At 43.4% G+C, this 17,676-nt stretch overlaps 1 protein-coding gene across 2 annotated transcripts in view; it reads right to left on the bottom strand.

Annotated features, from left to right (window-relative positions):
- Positions 1 to 17,676, bottom strand: part of LLGL1 (LLGL scribble cell polarity complex component 1) — a 261,337-nt gene that overhangs the window by 219,690 nt on the left and 23,971 nt on the right. The window lies entirely within an intron of this gene.

Genomic DNA, 17,676 nt, shown 5'->3' with positions numbered 1-17,676 from the left:
GGGCAGCAGGTAGGCGAGATCCATGTCCTTGAAGAATTGGAAAGGCAGCCAGCACCTTGCTGCTCAACTCAACAGGTCCCCTGCAAGAGCCCTTAACTGGGGGTTTAAGGTAAACCCCAGGTTGGCAGGAGTACCTTGTATCAAACTCAGTGAAGCAGTGAGTCGAGGATTACCATTTGAAGGTAGAGCACATCACATCCAAGACTCTAACCCCCTATGTGTCGTGACATTACTCGTGAATTAGGGATTGCCTTTTTACAATCTCCTAAACCCTGCACTTTTCAAGGAGGCTCGAGTTAAAAAGGCAACTTGTGCCTCAGAGTGAGCACCCCATTCTGGGGCTTGCTCTGCCTCCCAAATCATGTACTTGCATGAAAAGAGGCAAAACAGCAATAGACCACAATAACTTGGTTTTATTTTTAAAGTCTTTAGTGCTGCATCAAATCTGTGTACTTTGAGGGGGGTCAGCGGAGGAAAGCTATTCAAAAGGTCAAATATTTAGTGGGGGGGGGGGCACTGAATGTGCCAGCACCACTAGCATATTTAAATCATGCGAAATGTAAAACAGACTTATGGAAAAAACACTGCACAGTCATTTTGACCTCCTCAGCACACGTTTCAAAAGTACTTACATTTTCTTAATATATGCAAACTGGGCACGGAATTCCTGCAGACCTTCTGTGAACACACAGCAGGAAGAACCAATGCTTTAACCAAACATCCAGAAAAGGACAGACAGGTGGGTGAGGCATGGCAAGGGTTCCAGCTGGTTTCTATTTTTTAAAAAAATTTATTAACCCCATGAGAAAGTGTTTTTGATTTAAAAAAAAAGTAATTTTATAAACAGGGTAGGAGTCATTTTGTGGTTGGGGGGGGGGGGGGGGGGGGGGCGGCGGAGGGAATAAAAATCTGTTGGAACTGGAATATCAACTGCAAAGTATAGAGGCATGCACCCCAACCCTGACAGCCCAACTGCACGTGAAACTGGTACTGGCCTTATTTTGGCCTTGGGAATCATGTTACTCTAACCTTAGCACAGAGGCCAACGCGTACCCCGGACAATGTGAGGTCCCGGGCCAGTCCTGTGACCTTGAGGAACACACCAAGCACGGCCTCCTAGTAGTCAGTGGACTCTGTCCCGGGTATGTTGCATAAAGCCTCAGTGGCAGTATTTCTTGATTTGATATTTGTAGTGCAGCCAGACCTCTTTGTAGGGCAGCGAGTGTCTGTGGTACAGAAACCCTTGTTTAATGTTCTGCTGTTATATGAAAACCAAACCTAGAGCGGGCATCCCTTGTGCATATACAGTGAACATGCAACACACGTTTGGGATCAGGACTGAGTCTATATACCGATCCATTTTGGATACCCATTGTTGTAGCAGCATGGAGGGAGATAACAGCTTCACCAGAAAGTGGAGGTCTACTGCCTGCGTTCCTGTGCCTGGAGGGTAGAGACGCAAACACTTGAGGATGACTGAGCGTGGTCTACCTTGAGAAACGTCTAGACTTTGCCAGAAGAGGTCTGCCGATTAGTTCTTTCATATGATAAATTTGGAGGTTAGCGATCCACTACAGGATCCTGATCAACACAAGGTCATGTCGGACCCTCAAGCCCAAAAGCGAGCTGAGCCTTCATGTGGCTTCCACTGACGTCCCACACCCTCATGTGCTAGGAATGAAAGAAAACATTCATCTTGGGGGAGTTGAGGTGGTGTTGGGGGGCTGAAACTACGTTGCAAAAGTTGGGTGCTGCTGAGCCCACCAACCCTCCCCATTTTCCCAAAGACTGGTGTGTGAGCCCGGCACCTGCAGTTTACTCGGTAAAAGAAAAGCCAGGTTGTGAGATGCAATCTGCGTCAGCTGAAGAGCCTGGACCACTGCAAACCAACGCGGGTAAACAGTGGGACCAACCTGCACAGAGCACCAGAGGCTGAGGAGTGCGACGAGCCCAAATAACCCACCTGAAACGGTTGTATAAAGAAACGATGAGACATTTAACTGAATTGCTCTTTGCAACAGTAAGAGCTTTGAACCATTTACACAGGAGCCTAATCTCAGAGGTGTAGGGACAGTAATAGTGAAAATAGTCTCCTCCCTTTCTAGGGTCTGGTTAACGGGAACGAAGGAGTGTCGTTCCTCTTCATTAGGAGGCAACATTGGTAACCCTGTATAACATTCCGAATTGTGTAGTATTGCCATTTGGATATGAAAGTACCATATTTTCCCATGAAAACCGAGCACTGGGCTGGGCATTACATTACATTACAGTGCCTGTTGACCGTGGAGGGCTGAGATTCTGCCCCCTACACTTCCTCCCTGAGAAGCCTGCACTACCCCTGAATCAAGCACTGGAAGAGCTGAACTTGGTCCAGTTTGCCACTGGTTTCCCGAGGTTCGTTCTACTATGGCCCTGCAAAAAAATCTCTACAACCACTATTGGGCCCAGGAGTTGCGGCGTGCACCCCAAAGAGTGAGTCAGAAAGTCGAGGGAAGGGGACTTAAAAAAAACACTGTAGTTCCTTTAAAGCTTCTTGCCCCTCACAAAAAAACTAAGTGCTAAAAACAAAATAACCAAAAGTACATAGTGATGAAACAGCTAAACTTTTTTGCAAAACATTTGTAGAAACCCTAAAAGGAAATCAATCAAATTCAAGCGTACTGTCATTTAACATAGCTGGCCATCCACCTTGTTATGGTTTGCCAAGAGGAATAAAAGACAACTACCAACCACGCTGCAGCTGAAAAACAGGAAACCTTGTCAATATACGAACATCCTTTAGCGCTGTGCACTGAAAAATGCATAGCTTCCCCACAATCCAATGAAGAACAGACTTAGGACAACAGGATAGTTAGCAGCTGTGAAGGCAGATTGGGCCCAGATGCTTTTACAGTTTTAATTGCCTTGAAATATCTTTATGACATTCCAGGGAGGAGGAATCCCACAAAACTCCAGGGAACCAAGATAACTCCTGGGTGTGTAAAGCCACATCAATAGCTGAAGCGTGCAAATTAAATTGAAGCACTGTACCTTGGTCTCTAAAAACCACAGACCCAAAGTATAAGGCATCAATTAATTCCGACTATGCATGCGCACAATTAGACTCATAACAGATAGAGATTATTATGTGCTATGTTATGTTCATAGATTTGTAATGCACAAACTCAACCCAGAAGGCATATCCTTGCACAGTCCAAAACAGAGTGGTGAGAGGGCCACAGAAGTCGGATAAATGGCAAAGAAATAAGCGCTGGAAAAGTCAAGTTTTAAGAGACTTCCTAAATTGCACAGAAGTATGGGTTAATCATAGTTTGGGTGAAAGGGCGTTCCAATGCAAGCCCATCAGATGTTTAAATGCCAGCCCCGAGCACCCCCACCCCTCCGCCGCACCCTCACCTCTTCCTGGTTTGGTTCTATTAATCTGCTGTGACAGATTAATAAAAGCTGGCGCTGTGTAGCTGACCTTAAGGACCTAGGAGACTGATGGGACGGAATTCTGATGCATAGGTGGACAGGACAAGCTGAACAGAATACTCTATATGTGTGGCAGATCAGTTTCAAGAGGGCCCTCTTGCGAACAGGAAGTCAATGCAAGGAATTTAAAGTGGGCGAAGAGGGTGACATGTGAGGGAGATTGCCGATTGGATGCGGCATTACATTTTGAACGATTTGTAGACTATTTGAGGCTTCACTATGGCCTTTCCCTTTCTACTCCGCAGTTATCGCAAGGATTGGGTCCAAGAGAACTTAAAATGGGCAAACCATTGAATGATCTCACAATATGCCAATACCTAAGCAGGCATCAGCAAAGAAACATTCTGGAATATCTATCATTGGTGAAAACTAGTGATGCAGAACTGAGTAAAGCAAACCATTTTTTCCCCTCTTCAATAAGTGTTCCCTTTAAAATGCTACTGCGACGATGAACAACAATGTTCAAACAATGCAAACACATATTTGGGATATGCTCACCCCAAATGTACGTATGTGTGCACACACCAACTCTTTCCACACAGACCCTTTATGGTCCGCTGCATACGAAAACCTGATGCAAGCCAGAAGTTTCACTTTCTCTTTAATTTGCAGAAAGAGAATATCCCATTACACAGCTGACTGTGAGCCTCCGTGGGTAGGTGGAGTGTGGCAGACGGTTTCCCTATGGTGTACAAAACACTCACTTGTGGAAGGTGTAGGAGTGACCACCTTGTGTGGTGTAGCCCCAGATTTTCGGCTTGACTATCTTTGGTGGCAGTAGGTCTCTGTGCACTATACCCCTGCTAACCAGTGGTAAGGTGCCTGTGCTCCTCCATTCAATGAGGACATCGGCATACTCCAATTGGTATACTTAACATACATAGAAGTCCCTAGTATATGCTACATAATTTACCTAGGGCCTATATACTAAATGTCACTAGTAGACTGAAACACCCAGTTGCCTTCCACTACAATCAAAACTGTTAGCCTTCCATTGTAACTTGACTTTGGCATTTGAAACACTGCAATTCAGTGTGTCAAAATAAACCCTGGACAGGTCAAAACCTCATTTTTAAATATTAATGTCACACCTTTGTAGACCTTGTGGTCTGCAAGGCAGGGCGCATGGTACTTAAAAAGTAGGACATGTAGATATTTAATGATAACATGTCCTAAGAGTGACTAGTACCCAGAAGCTATTTTTCGCTGTGGTAGGCCTGGCTGTCCTATGTAGACAACCAGAGTACAGGTTCTCAAGAATGAGCAACTAGAAATGTTTTAAACAACTATGTTTAATAATTAGAAAGTCAATTTAATTGTGAAGTCAGAATTTTAATAAATATTAAAGAAAATCGACTTTACAAAGCTACATTTTCCCTGACTGATGTTCCAGAACACTAATTTCCATGAGCTCTCAAATTTCTCCCTAGTCAGAAATTAAAAAGGAGGACTCCTCTGACCTGCACAAAATATTCAGGTTGGAGGCTGTGAACACCCTCTTTGATATTAGTGTCAAATCCTGGTTGAGTGTTAAAGGCTACAAACAGGTTTACATAGAAAACTTTAGGGCACACTTCAAAGGCAAAGGACAGTATGCCAAGATAAAATGCTTGTGATTCTATGGTAAGCTGATGAAGTATTTCCAGCACACGTAGTCAGTCAAAATAATGTTTATTCTTTTTCAAGAAACGAAGCACGTCAAATGTTTCCCAAATTTATCACCCCAGCGCAACACTGATAATGCCGTCGCTCCTCGGCTCCCCAACTGCCGTTCCTCGACGTTCAGGATTGCTCGCACACACCGCACGCATAAGGAAAACCGAACACCAAAGAACAGGCTCGTGCGAGCGGCTCCGCTGCGTGTGCAAGAAAATACGATTCTAGATGCACGCGCAGCGGAAGATACTACAGATTCCACTGTCTGGTGGGACAAAGCAGGCCCATCTGCAAACAGACTTCTGCCTGTAGGTTTTACAAACAACATTGGGGGCACACTTCAAGGAAACAGAAGGAGGATGCCAAAACAATCCTTCAATATTCATCTGGTTGCTGAAAACCCCTACTTTTATTCTAGTAGACTACAGTCTCTGGGGTGACAGGGAGTACAGTTGGCTGCCTAAAACTAGATTTGTGGGTTTGATGTGGGAGGAAACTAGTATTACCATAGTATATTCCTCAAGCACACCCCAGCACTCAGAGCCCATTTAAAAAGACAAATGTTTTACTGATTTTACAACCGAGGTGAAATTGGTGTCCCATGTTGCAGATACAGCACACAGCATTATGTACCATAATGAAACACATTAAGATGGCAGCAACATTCATTCCAGAGCCCAATTCTAAAGTGTCTGAAAACTTTCATCATCTTCAAAATGCCCAAAGTGGCTAGGGCTGGCCCCAGGAAACTTTACAGCATTGGTTATGGCAGGAATCATGCCCACCCACTAGCCCATGCCAGGCATAAATGTGGCCTATCTAGCACCCACTTTAAAACACTTCTAGACCGGAGAAAGAAAAAATGAGGACTGGGCCTGCTGTTCGTTTAGCTATACAGCACACAATGAGGAGAAATATAGTTTCAGCAAATATTTAATTTGTGCATCATTGTATTAAAATCTGTTTCAATCTCACTTCAGCATTAGAAAAAAAAAAAAAAAAAAGTGCTTCACTTGTGCTTTCTTAACCGTTGATATCTTCGGATATATTTTTACAGTTCTAGTACACATATGTAAATGTTGTGTTAGGGGAAAAACATTCTACAAGGATTACTTTCAGAGTTCCTGTACCCCCGCAACATTGTTATAGTTCACTTTACAAAAATGTTCTCACTTTGCAGTCAGAGAATGAAAAATAAAATCTGCAGGTAAAAAGAATAAGCAGCAATTTCTCATAAATCATAGCCTGGCATCTGACCAGTCTTTTAAGGACAGCAAATGTGACAAAATAAAAACAAAATGTAAAGGCATCTTTATTGCTCATTCACCTTCTGAACACCAGCATGGTAATTTTTTTTGGGGGGGAGCATTCTGGCAAAAAATAATAATAATAATATTAATAAACAATAACCACGACAAAACTGTTTGGTGTATCCAACCCGCGATCCATCATGGTCAGTGTCAAATTGCACATAGTTCACCGTGACCATTGAGTATTATTGCCCCTTTATGCTTCACAATACTATTCCTAGTTAAAAACCTAAAAAATTCAACTCGGGTTCCCCTTATTGTATTTTGTAATTTTGGTGTCATTTTGTTTGTTACATTGTACTCCGTTTTTTCCATTTAGATTTTTATGGTTTTGGTACTGCATAAATATTTCACATAGGGAGTCAAACTCAGGTTAAGCTGCTGACAGTTCACAGAGGGTGGTCATTATTCCTTGAGGTGGGTAGCGCACATGACAAATAATACAATTGCTTACAGAGGAAAGTAATATTCTCAAACTGTTAAAAGGCAGAGTGCGGTGCTAGGTCATAAAATGTCCTTGATCTATGGCCCAACAAAATAGTTTGTGTACTCCCATAAATTCAGGGACAACAGTAAATGTACATTATTTCATGGGGGCTAGTTATTTACTTAAATTAAACACTTCCCATCCACTGAAGAGGTAACTTTCTTCACTCTAAATGTACTTAATCAAGCAGTCTCTGCAGAAAACCATGGGTGACTGATCTGAAATAACATCTGCACTCGAAGGACACCAATATACTTGTGTGTTACCAAATACTATACAACACACTTCTGGGTATAGTTATCCCCATTTACAGCACGATTCCCTCCATGGTAGCATCCTGCCCATGAAATTATCTCCATTTTGTGCTTCAATGCAAAATTGGTAACCTGCAAATGGAGGATGCTCCATGCCAAGCGCTGTCCTGCCTCGTGTGAGCTTATGCGGCTGGTGTGTCACAAAGTAGACAGTGATAGCTTGCATGATTATCTTCCCACTGCATGGGACACCAACAATTGGCCTGGCGCAGCTATTTTAGTGTTGAGGCATCTAGGAGGAGTGTGCTACGGATACCCCCTCCCCTATATGACCTTTACACAATTACTTGAACCTATGTACTTATTTGCTCAAAGTATCTTGAAAAGAACCACTGTACATTTAGAATAATTATAGGAACTAGGCAGTCAGTGGATACAGTTAAATAGACAGAGGTAGTGTTAGGGATTCCTGTAAATTACACGAAAAACAGACTATGTAAGGAACCGCAGGATTTCCTGGGAGTAGAAAAGCCTAAGAAGCTTAGAATTCTAATGAGCAGCTTCCCTTTCACCCTTTGAAGAATAATGGCTGCGCCTTTACTGACAATTTCCAAGTTCTGGATATAACCCAGAAAGCTGGGACACGGCCTCTTTCTGTAACACCCCAAATGGTTTCTGCCTGCCTGTGTCGCTCCATACATATCTGCTGTCCAGTCAGTTAGACATTTTCTGAATAACCTCATCATAAGTTTACTCACATCCTTTAAATAGGAATCAGACCGGTCACAGAACATTGAGCCATTGTGTACTCAGGCAGCATTTCCACGATTCCCTCCTTCACATAACCCAGAGTACTACCATTCAAGTGACGTGTAATTGGTCTGTATATGATTAGGTGGAGGCACTGTGCTTAATGCTGGGAGATAAATATATGCACACTCCATTTCTGGGACTCTATTTGTGCAACACGCACTTTTCTTCTCTACCACCTGCTGACCCCTTTAGGAGGAACAATTCTGCCGAACCTCACTGAGAAATCTTCAACACTTAATCACCCATCACCATCCAGAATCCACTGCCACCATATTTTTATGCTTCAACATTTAGCACCACCCAAACCTTTCAAAATAAAGTCTTACTCAGCATTCCTGCACTCCACCTTCTTGTAAAACCATCTTGGACATGTTAAGCGCACACACACACACACACACACACTAGCAGAATATAAGGCCAGAGAGACAACCATGCACAAACTTGCAGGTTCCTAAAGCATTTCACACTAATCAATTACCGGCCTTGGATGTCTCAGCACCACCCTGACGTCTGCCACTTTCCTGAATGAATGGAAACTTGCAGATGTCAATGCCCTTCTCAAGAAACCCACAGCCAACCCAAATTAAATGAGCAACGTCCGAACCATCTCCATGCTTCCCTATCCAGCCAAAGTGATTGAGAAGGTCATCAACAAACTCACAGCTCATCCCAAACGTCACCGTTTTCTAGACAACAATCAGGATTCAGAAATAACCACAGCTTCGAAACAGCACTCATTGCAGCCACTGATGACATTCGATTCATCCTGGACCAAGGAGAAACAGCAGCCAAAATCCTGCTCGACCTCTCTGCATCGTCCAGAACACTCCATGAGATTGGAATACAAGGATTCACTCTCAAATGTGTATGTTCCTTCCTCATGGGAAGAACCCATTGGTCAGGCTGCAACCCTTCGCATTAGAGACCAAGAAATTGATATGCGGAATCCCATTGGGATGGTCCCTCAGCCTCACCCTTTTCAACATACACATAACACTGCTCACCAACATCATCCGATCACAAGACGTCACCATCATCTTCTACGCAGAGGACACCGAACTGATCTTCTCCTCGACGGACAAAGCAACCACTGCCAGAACCATCTTCTGCAACTGCATGACCATGGTAGCAGACTGGCTGCAAATCAACTGCCTGCATCTCAACACCCACAAGGAAGAAGTACGGTTCTTCAGCAGCAAGACCTCCTATAGGGCTCCACCTGGTGGCCGGCAGAGCTAGGACCAGCACCCACAGCCACAGACCATGCAAGAATTCTAGGAAGCATCCTAAAAGACAAGCTCAACATGATGGCTCAAGTCAACGCAGTGTGCACCTCCTGTTTCCACATCCTATGCAAAAATCTTCAAATGGTTGCCTCAGAGCACCAGACGCACTGCCATGCAAGCACTCAACACCAGCAGGCTGGACTACTGCAACACTCTACACCGGAATCCCCAAACTCCTAAATAGACTCCAGACCATGACGAACCCTGCTGCAAGACTCATTCTTGACCTCCCACGCTGCACCCACATCATACTGTACCTCAGGTAACTTCACTGGCTCCCCCTCTTTCAAAAGCACAGCCGATTCAAACTGCTCATGCACACTACATACAAAGCCCTACACAACACAGGACCAGAATCCCTGAATAGCTGTACGTACTTTCACGAACCTACCAGGCAACTACACTCTGCCTCACTCTCACATATTCCCTGCATCAGCAAAAGCAAAACTGGAGGTTGCTCATTTTCCTAACTTGCATCCAAGACATGGGATCTCCCTCAACACAGAGTCTCCTCCTCACTTCTTCAGTTCTGCAAGTAGCTGAAGACCTGGCTCTTCATATAAGCACCTTGGAGACCAAAAACCTAAAAGTGCTTGGATAACCTCTCGGGTGATTAGTGCGCTATGCAAATCAATACAACATAACCCATGTGGAATCGGTTCATACCACAAATTTCTATGCCGCACTGTTCTAACCTTCCCAACTGCACAAACTAATGCAAGAGTTTTCTTGATTATAAAATATTGTTTCTTTGCCTACACAAGCACTCTCAATGAGAAACATTATCTTCCAACATCTTTTCTTCAGAATCGGAATACCTCAGATACCTTATGCCCTCTATCAGTAGTAAATGGATGTTTTCCTTTCCACTCAGACACAAAGCAGAGCATCTCCACTTTCCCTTTACATCAGCCAGCCACAGAGTGTTGCAATAGGTAGAATTCAGAACAGTGCCTAATAAGAATAGATGCTTAACTAATTGAAAACAAATAGCAAGAACTAGAACTTCCTTGGTCTGCATATCTAGCAACAGCTACAGCACTGTACTCCCGCACAACAGTCCTGATGAATATGTCAAACACGGAATGGATTGTGCCACTGTGTAGAAGTGGGATCAATCCTATAAATGGTAGGGGCCTAGTCAAGGAGCAGACTATGCAAGAAGGAGGGTTCTGTTCAGTAGATCACAAAAGATTCAAGTTAAATAAGTGTACAATGATCACATGCACGTACAGCGCAAACATGCCATTCACCCCCTCATGCTTATGAATGGGAGATGAAATCTGGAGGTAACAATTCACATATACATGATTTTCTTGAGCTGGTGCCCCAGATGGTATCTTTTCCTACACCCACTAAACACCACATGTCCTGGAAGTCTTGAGCGATTTTAGCTGATATATTGGGACCTCCTCCTCCTCTTTAAAATGCAGCAATACCCATTCATGTGTGCTTATCAACATTACCTTTCTGCCTTGGAAGCAGAAGACATTCTGCTCCCACAGACCATCCCTCCACAGATTAGTGATGCAGTCCAACAGATGAAAGACAGCTCCCTACTCACTCAAAATACCCAGACAGATTCAGCCAATAAAATCGATTGGCATGCTCCCATTTCTTTAGACTTCCTAGGTAAAATTACCAGGATACCAGCTCACTGCTGCACCTCCATGGCAAAAAAAAACAAAAAACTTTCAGATGATACCTAGATTACATTTACCATGATCTCGCAGGCCTGCAGCAGCTTTCCAGCTACCACCACCCACAAAACGTGTGCATGCTCTGGCATGCCTATACCATCACCATAGCTGTATTTTACTTAATAGTGATCATAGACACGAACCACTGATTGTCGAACAAAGCGCAACAGCTAAGGTAATCAGGCAATTATCTGCGGTTTGCTGCAGGGGCCTCAGCTATCCTCTCGGCTTTTTACATCCTCTAATTTTTGGACTTGTGCAGTCCCTCACAAGATCATCCAAAGCAGACACCAGGGCGGACTCTGCTCCACGTGCAGGCCTGGCTGGAGCCTGCTTGCGACTCATCCAAAAGGAAATGTCTTTCGAGATGTTCTGAAAGCTCGGTTGACAAATCTTTCCAGAATTTTAATCGGGAAAGGCAGCAGAGAAAGTGGACGTCAGTTACTGAGTATTAATGGTGAAAACTAAGTGTCCCCTTATCACAGGTGAATATCAATTTAGTCCAAAACCAAAAGAACTCCAAGTCTATGGCAAAAACATAATTTTGGGATTCAATGGTCAATAAATCCAACAAGCATCCAGTCATACATTTTTTTAACTGGCCTCACCTCTGTGGTCTTACATAAAAGGGTTCCCTCAAAACAACTTGTGTCTAGTTTGAAACACATTAAACATTTTTAAATGAAAAAGTCAGAATGCTTTAATGGGTGACTGGGTGTGATTAATATACAGTCCCTGGCTCAATAATTTAGTCCTTTGGTCAATAACTAATCATCAAGGTTTAGCAGCACCTCTTCTTAAATGCATTGTTGTTGAGGACATCTGTACACTTATTGGTCTCAAACAAACCACCTCACCCAGGGCCCCGAATTCTGCTTGGATTCCGATTCTACACAATTTTACTTTTACCACAGTTTTTTTTACATCGGATTAATTTACCTATCGGGGGAATCACTGATACTTAGTTGAAAGAACGCCTGGTGACAATTATTGGAACACCCAAACCTTTTATTTACTGAGCTATCTACATTTTAGACACATAGCAAGTCCGCCTATGGTAGCCATATTTTTGGAGTAGTAAGTCTATAAACTGTTTGAAATCTTTTTTGGAAGAGTATCAGATTTTGCCCATTTAGGAGTCGGTCATGTTATCTGACCCCAATCATGGGACTGAAACAGCAATGCAACCCTTTCTGGTGGCTACCTTAGTTTTTATATACATGGTGACAATTTTTGTTGGTGCGTCGAGCTTGCCATGGTGGGCCACCTCATTTTAGGAAGGCGGGTGTCCCCTGTATTGGTGCTTCTATCACAACCATTAAGCTGGTAATGTCTTTTATTCAACTGGTGTCAGCTGGTCATACTAAGCCCTTTCCAGTCAGAGGACAGCAAAATGGCTGTGATATCCTTATTTGGCTTAGGAATCCGATTCAGCTACCTCCAGGTTTTTTTTTTTGCAACTATGCTTCAGCCACATAAGATTTAAGGCCCTTATTAAAGATGTAAAGCTCAAACAGTCATCAAATGGTGGTTGATCCTTCATGGTAGAGATTCCTGGGCACACAGGGATACATCCCCACCAAAAAAAGTGGTGAATTGTCTTATTAATTTTCTCTAGTGGACGGAATAAACTGGCAACAATTTACAACACAGAATACAATTTTGCATCTCATGAAATCTACTAGCTCGTTAGTACTGAGTCAAGAAACTATGGACTTTCTACTGAACCTCCAATTTTTCTATGTGGGTGTAACTGAGGGAAATTAATAGCATATACTATGTTTACAATATTTTTCCTCACATGCGCCCCCAGCGTCCCCCCACACTCTTTCCTGTGTGTGGAGGTCCTGTCTGCGTAGGTGCAGTTGGCACACATCTCGTTTTATTTCACCGAACAGGGTACGTTTTTAAAGTGCCAATCAGGACAAAAACAATTTGATTTATAACAATTCTGCGTCAAACATTCACCATGACAGGCATTCCAGAATATTCCTCGGTTTGATGGTAGCTTTAGTTTGGGAACATATTGTAACACCATTCACCAGATGACCCCTTTAGCTTGTAGAAACTACTTTACAGAGTTTAACTGAAAAAAGCGAGAGGAGTCAACCAAAACAACCTAAAACCATTTATTCTAGAACGTAAAGTTCCAAGTAACAAAATAAGGAGATAGCAGCTTTGCTGACATTTTTGGCAGAACTCAACATAAAAAGGACCTTGGTCAACAAGAACCCAGAGCCATGCGGACAGCCAAGACTGCTAGGAAGCCATACACACTGCTTTAACTCGCTTTACAAAAGTGATAACATAGGACTTTAAACATACAATTACTACAAAGCAAATCTGTGTTACATTTGTCAAACTGAGGGGGATGGATGGCGCAGAGTAGGACCCATCAGCATGCAGGTCACCTGGCACTTAACATACGGATACCCAATCTTCGCACAAGTGGCCTGGGATATACACACAGCAGAGGAAGGATGCTTCTCTGCTTCATCACTAAATGGCTTTTGAGAAATTGGGGTGGGAGGGGGAGGGGAGAGAAGATGATCACTGAAATTACGAACAGTCAAAAGAGTAAATACCCCAGATTCGGTTACATTTTAGGAAACCCTGCATTCGCCAAATGTGTCTGCAGAAAAAAAAAAAAAAAAAAAAAATCAAAACAAAAATCAAGAGTCTAGTTGAACATCTGGTTCAATATAAAAATGGGCCGATAGTGGTTGTTCCTTAAAGCCTCCAAAGCAGCTACAAAACAGGATAAGTTACATCATTTATCTTGGCAGTCGTTTTGCTCATAATATTTCTTCATGAGCGACCACAGGTTAATAGCGTGAAACCATGGAGGCCAATATTTAACTGCTCGTATCGGAGTTGCTGAAATGCTAGCCCGGGAACTATCCATCGAAGGCATCTGGGATCTGCGCCTCAGCCATGGAGAGTACCCGGGGTATCCAAAAGGGCCAGCCATCGTTTAAGAGAAAACTCGTGGTGTGGCAGCTGCAATTTCTCCTTCTGCCAAAACATCAGAATACAAAAAGAGTTAAAATAGCGTGTTTCGGCATTATCAACTAACGGGACTTTCGTAGCCTAATGCAACTATACATTAAACTTCTCAAAAACGGGTATATTGAGTGCCAACGCATATGGTTAATAACTAGGTCATTAATGAATAGGGTGGGGGCAGGGAGAGACCTTGCTGGACTCCTTTTGCAAACACACGCTGCAAGGACACAGCAGAGGACTTCAACGTGTCAGAGTATCAACTGCAGTCAGAAAGAAACATGGTCTGCAGCAAAATACAGGACAGCAAGTAGTCGTAGGGAAAAGGGTAGAGCTGAAATATAAGCGTAAGAGAAAGAGACAGGAGAAAGAAAAAAAAGAAGAGAATAAGAGAAAGCCAGAAAGTGTTTTTTTTTTTTGTTTTTTGTTTTTTAAAAAACAGCCTGCACACACTCATCCACAAAAGATCACTTTCTACCAGAGGGCGCTTAATCAGCCTCATTTTCCAAGCCAGTGCAGAGCCTAAAAAAATCGGCATGGGTCCGGCTGGCCTGGATATGTGTTGGGAGCACCTCAGAAGACAGACAAGGCAGATTCCAATAACCAAAGCAGGCAAAATCAAGAGGACCATTCACAGAACATCGTGTAGGACTGGAGTGAATACAGTATGGCCTGGAGAAACGATGCACGCCCGAGCAAAGTTCTCCTGAACCTACACCTTCAGGGGCATTGCACCCAGTTTTCTCTTGGATCCGATCTGCCATGCAACAAGAAGATTTCCTTCCAAAACCACTGATGTGAAAACCCTAATGTTGTGAACACAGTAAGCCATGGTCTCGCCATTCTTCGTGTGGAAGAGAATTAACCAAAAAAGGAAAGAGCTCTGCACACTGCTCTAGCACAGAGTAGTATAAAAAGTAAGAGCCCAGCTTAGTGTCCAGTGGAGCAAACGACAACAAAATGGGACCACATGAATAATATCATACGGAATCAGTCAAACGTTCATCCCATCCCATTCCATTCCCTCAGGTACATACTCAGTGTTTTGATTCAGTCTGGTTTACAGCGGAGCTGTCGGCCACACCTGCCGTTACTGACACTTTACAATAAACAGAGTGGGCTGCGGCTCCTCCCAGAGGGTTTCTCTTACCTCATGCTGCTGGCGAGTGTGTATCATTTCCTATGGAGTCCTTGCACTGAAACGACTGAAGGACTATCATGCCAAACGTACAATGAATCTTCACGCTTTTTTAATTTCATACATGCACTGTATACACCAGGCCATTTCACTGCAAACAGCACAAGTACAGCACATAGAATAAAATGGAATCCGCAGACCAATGGAAGCTTTCAAAATACTAGTACAGTACTTTAAAGGGCGAAGGGAAACTAAACAAGCAAACCAGAGCAGTGAGTACCTGTCTGAGCAGACTGATCACACAAAATTCAAAGGCATGTGGTGTTTTTCCTTTAGTGAGGGCTCGGCCTGCCCTGCATTTCACCTGCAGAGAGCCAGTAAAGGGTGCTGCTGCCACATCAAGCAGGTTAGCTGCCCACAGGTGACACTACAAAAGGCCATAAGATTATGTCAAACAAGAAAGGATACATAAACGCCTTGTAGAAAGGTGGTGACTAAACTGGAAAACCTATCTTTTAGCTATACAAACCAAAAATCGTCGTCACTCTTCGGGACACACAGCGTTGGCAAAGCCAACGGGTCTGGCTTGGCTTTAATGCAGAACAAATTCGTTTGCGCTTGTCTGTGCATGTGTCAGCATATTAAAGCGAGGAGTTTCTTAACCCAGTGCTAGTTTCTGCTAAATGTCACCTTGCACAACAAATGACCTGCATTTTTTAACTATGGCTTTTAACAGTGGTTAATTTGTAAATAAAAAGGTGCTGGTGCCCAAAGCCCTTGTCTTAAACACGCGGCTGCTGCAATTAAATGTGCGACACGGAATACTGAGGTAGTGTTATCCTGTAGCCATCTCGGGGCTCTTCAATCCATTCACAGCCACTCCCTGCCCTTCAGCACACTCTTGCAGCTTTCTCCCATTGTGACGCTTTCTCGTTTTTCTTTTCCTCCGTCTTTGCCATAAGTGTCTTTTGCTCGCAGTAAATGCTTGAGGCACAAAAATAAGCGCCAGCCCTCAAAATTAAGTGCCGGTTTAGAAAGCACTGATTTTTAACCTCTTTTCTGTTGTTCTTACATATTTTGTACACAGTGGCATGACACTATGAAAAAAAAAAAAAAAAAAAAAAAAAAAAAAGCCTTGGAACTCGACACTATTAAGTTGACCAATGCTCTGTATGAAATATCATTATACTTAACCAGACAGAAAAGGGTATGTGGGTAGTGATTACACTGGTGGAACAAAATGGCATCCAGGTTCTAGCCCCGGCTTGCCAACTTCATAAAACTACTTGACACCCCCCCCCCCCCCAGGAAATCTCTTTATCGATCAGTGCCTCTACTCTTGCTTATCAAGTTTATTAGAAGTGTATGCCAGTCAACAAATATCTTCCACAAGAAAGTGCTTAGAAAGAGACCCCTTGGCAGCTGAGCACTATCCAGAAAACTCTGCCTTACTAAATCGCTGCATAGCATGGACTGGAGTGCCTTTGGAGAAGCGCTTGATGGACACGTAGACACTTTTCTACAAAGACGTGAATTTAGAAACGGATGCACTATTTTTTTTTCTTTTGCTTAGTTTATGCTAAAAACGAATTCGGCTCGATGCAGTTCGACCCAGTCGTACTTTGTCCCAAAACGCCCTCGTTTTTCAGCTATCTGAAGCCGGAAAGAATGCTATTTTACAGTCACGTGAGGAAAGAGGGCCACATTTGCTTTGCATAAGAAAGGTTTAATGAACAGCAGATGCCGGCACTTGAAACTACAGGAAGGGGTTGGTTGAGGCGTCCTGCTAAGTGAGGAATTGTTTTCAGAACACCATGCAAGCACAAGAATAGGCCAGGCCGGTGCATTTCACTCGGAGTCTGTTTTTAAACGAGTGGGAGATGCAATGTGAGGCACCCCAGTCTCCTATTTTACAAAACATTGTGCGTGAAGGTTTACAAAGATACGTCTACAAGAAAAAAAAAAAAAAAAGTACAATTCACAGCCTTACAAATCAGGAGATAAAAAAAAAGCAGGGCGCGCGCTTGGATTTCCAAATCAAAGGACAGCGTCCTTATCAGAGGATTTAACGAAGTAAAGGGGGGAAAATGCATCCTTGCATTCCATAAGGTACACCAAAGGACACCGGCGTGGGAATTTCCCAAAAAGCAGCAGTCAGATCCACACAGAAGCATGCTTAAAACTGAACAAGACTTGCAAGTTGTTGGCGTTTGCACAGCACACTTTTATAAGGCACTGTATCGGTTTGCAAAATGTATATAGCGCTTACTACTGCTACTCCTACGTGGGCAATTGAAAGACCCTTTGTCGCCTGCGCACATCTTCAAGTTTCCAGGACTTTCATAGATCGGGTGTGTGCGCAGCCAGGTTTGCCTACCAACAATGTCTGCCATTACAATAAACGTCGGTACCTGGTCTGGGTATGAAGGGCTATATGAAAGAACTGGGATAGAGTTTTACCCTGTCTTACTTAGGTCCTTCCCCTACCAGGGGGGCTGGTAGGTTAAGGACTTAAGCAGGGCCATATGTTTTTAAAAACGAAATACAGGACGTGG

The sequence above is a fragment of the Pleurodeles waltl genome, chromosome 10 (genome assembly GCF_031143425.1).
Source record: "Pleurodeles waltl isolate 20211129_DDA chromosome 10, aPleWal1.hap1.20221129, whole genome shotgun sequence".
NCBI lineage: Eukaryota > Metazoa > Chordata > Amphibia > Caudata > Salamandridae > Pleurodeles > Pleurodeles waltl.
This window is presented reverse-complemented; position numbering and strand designations above follow the sequence as displayed.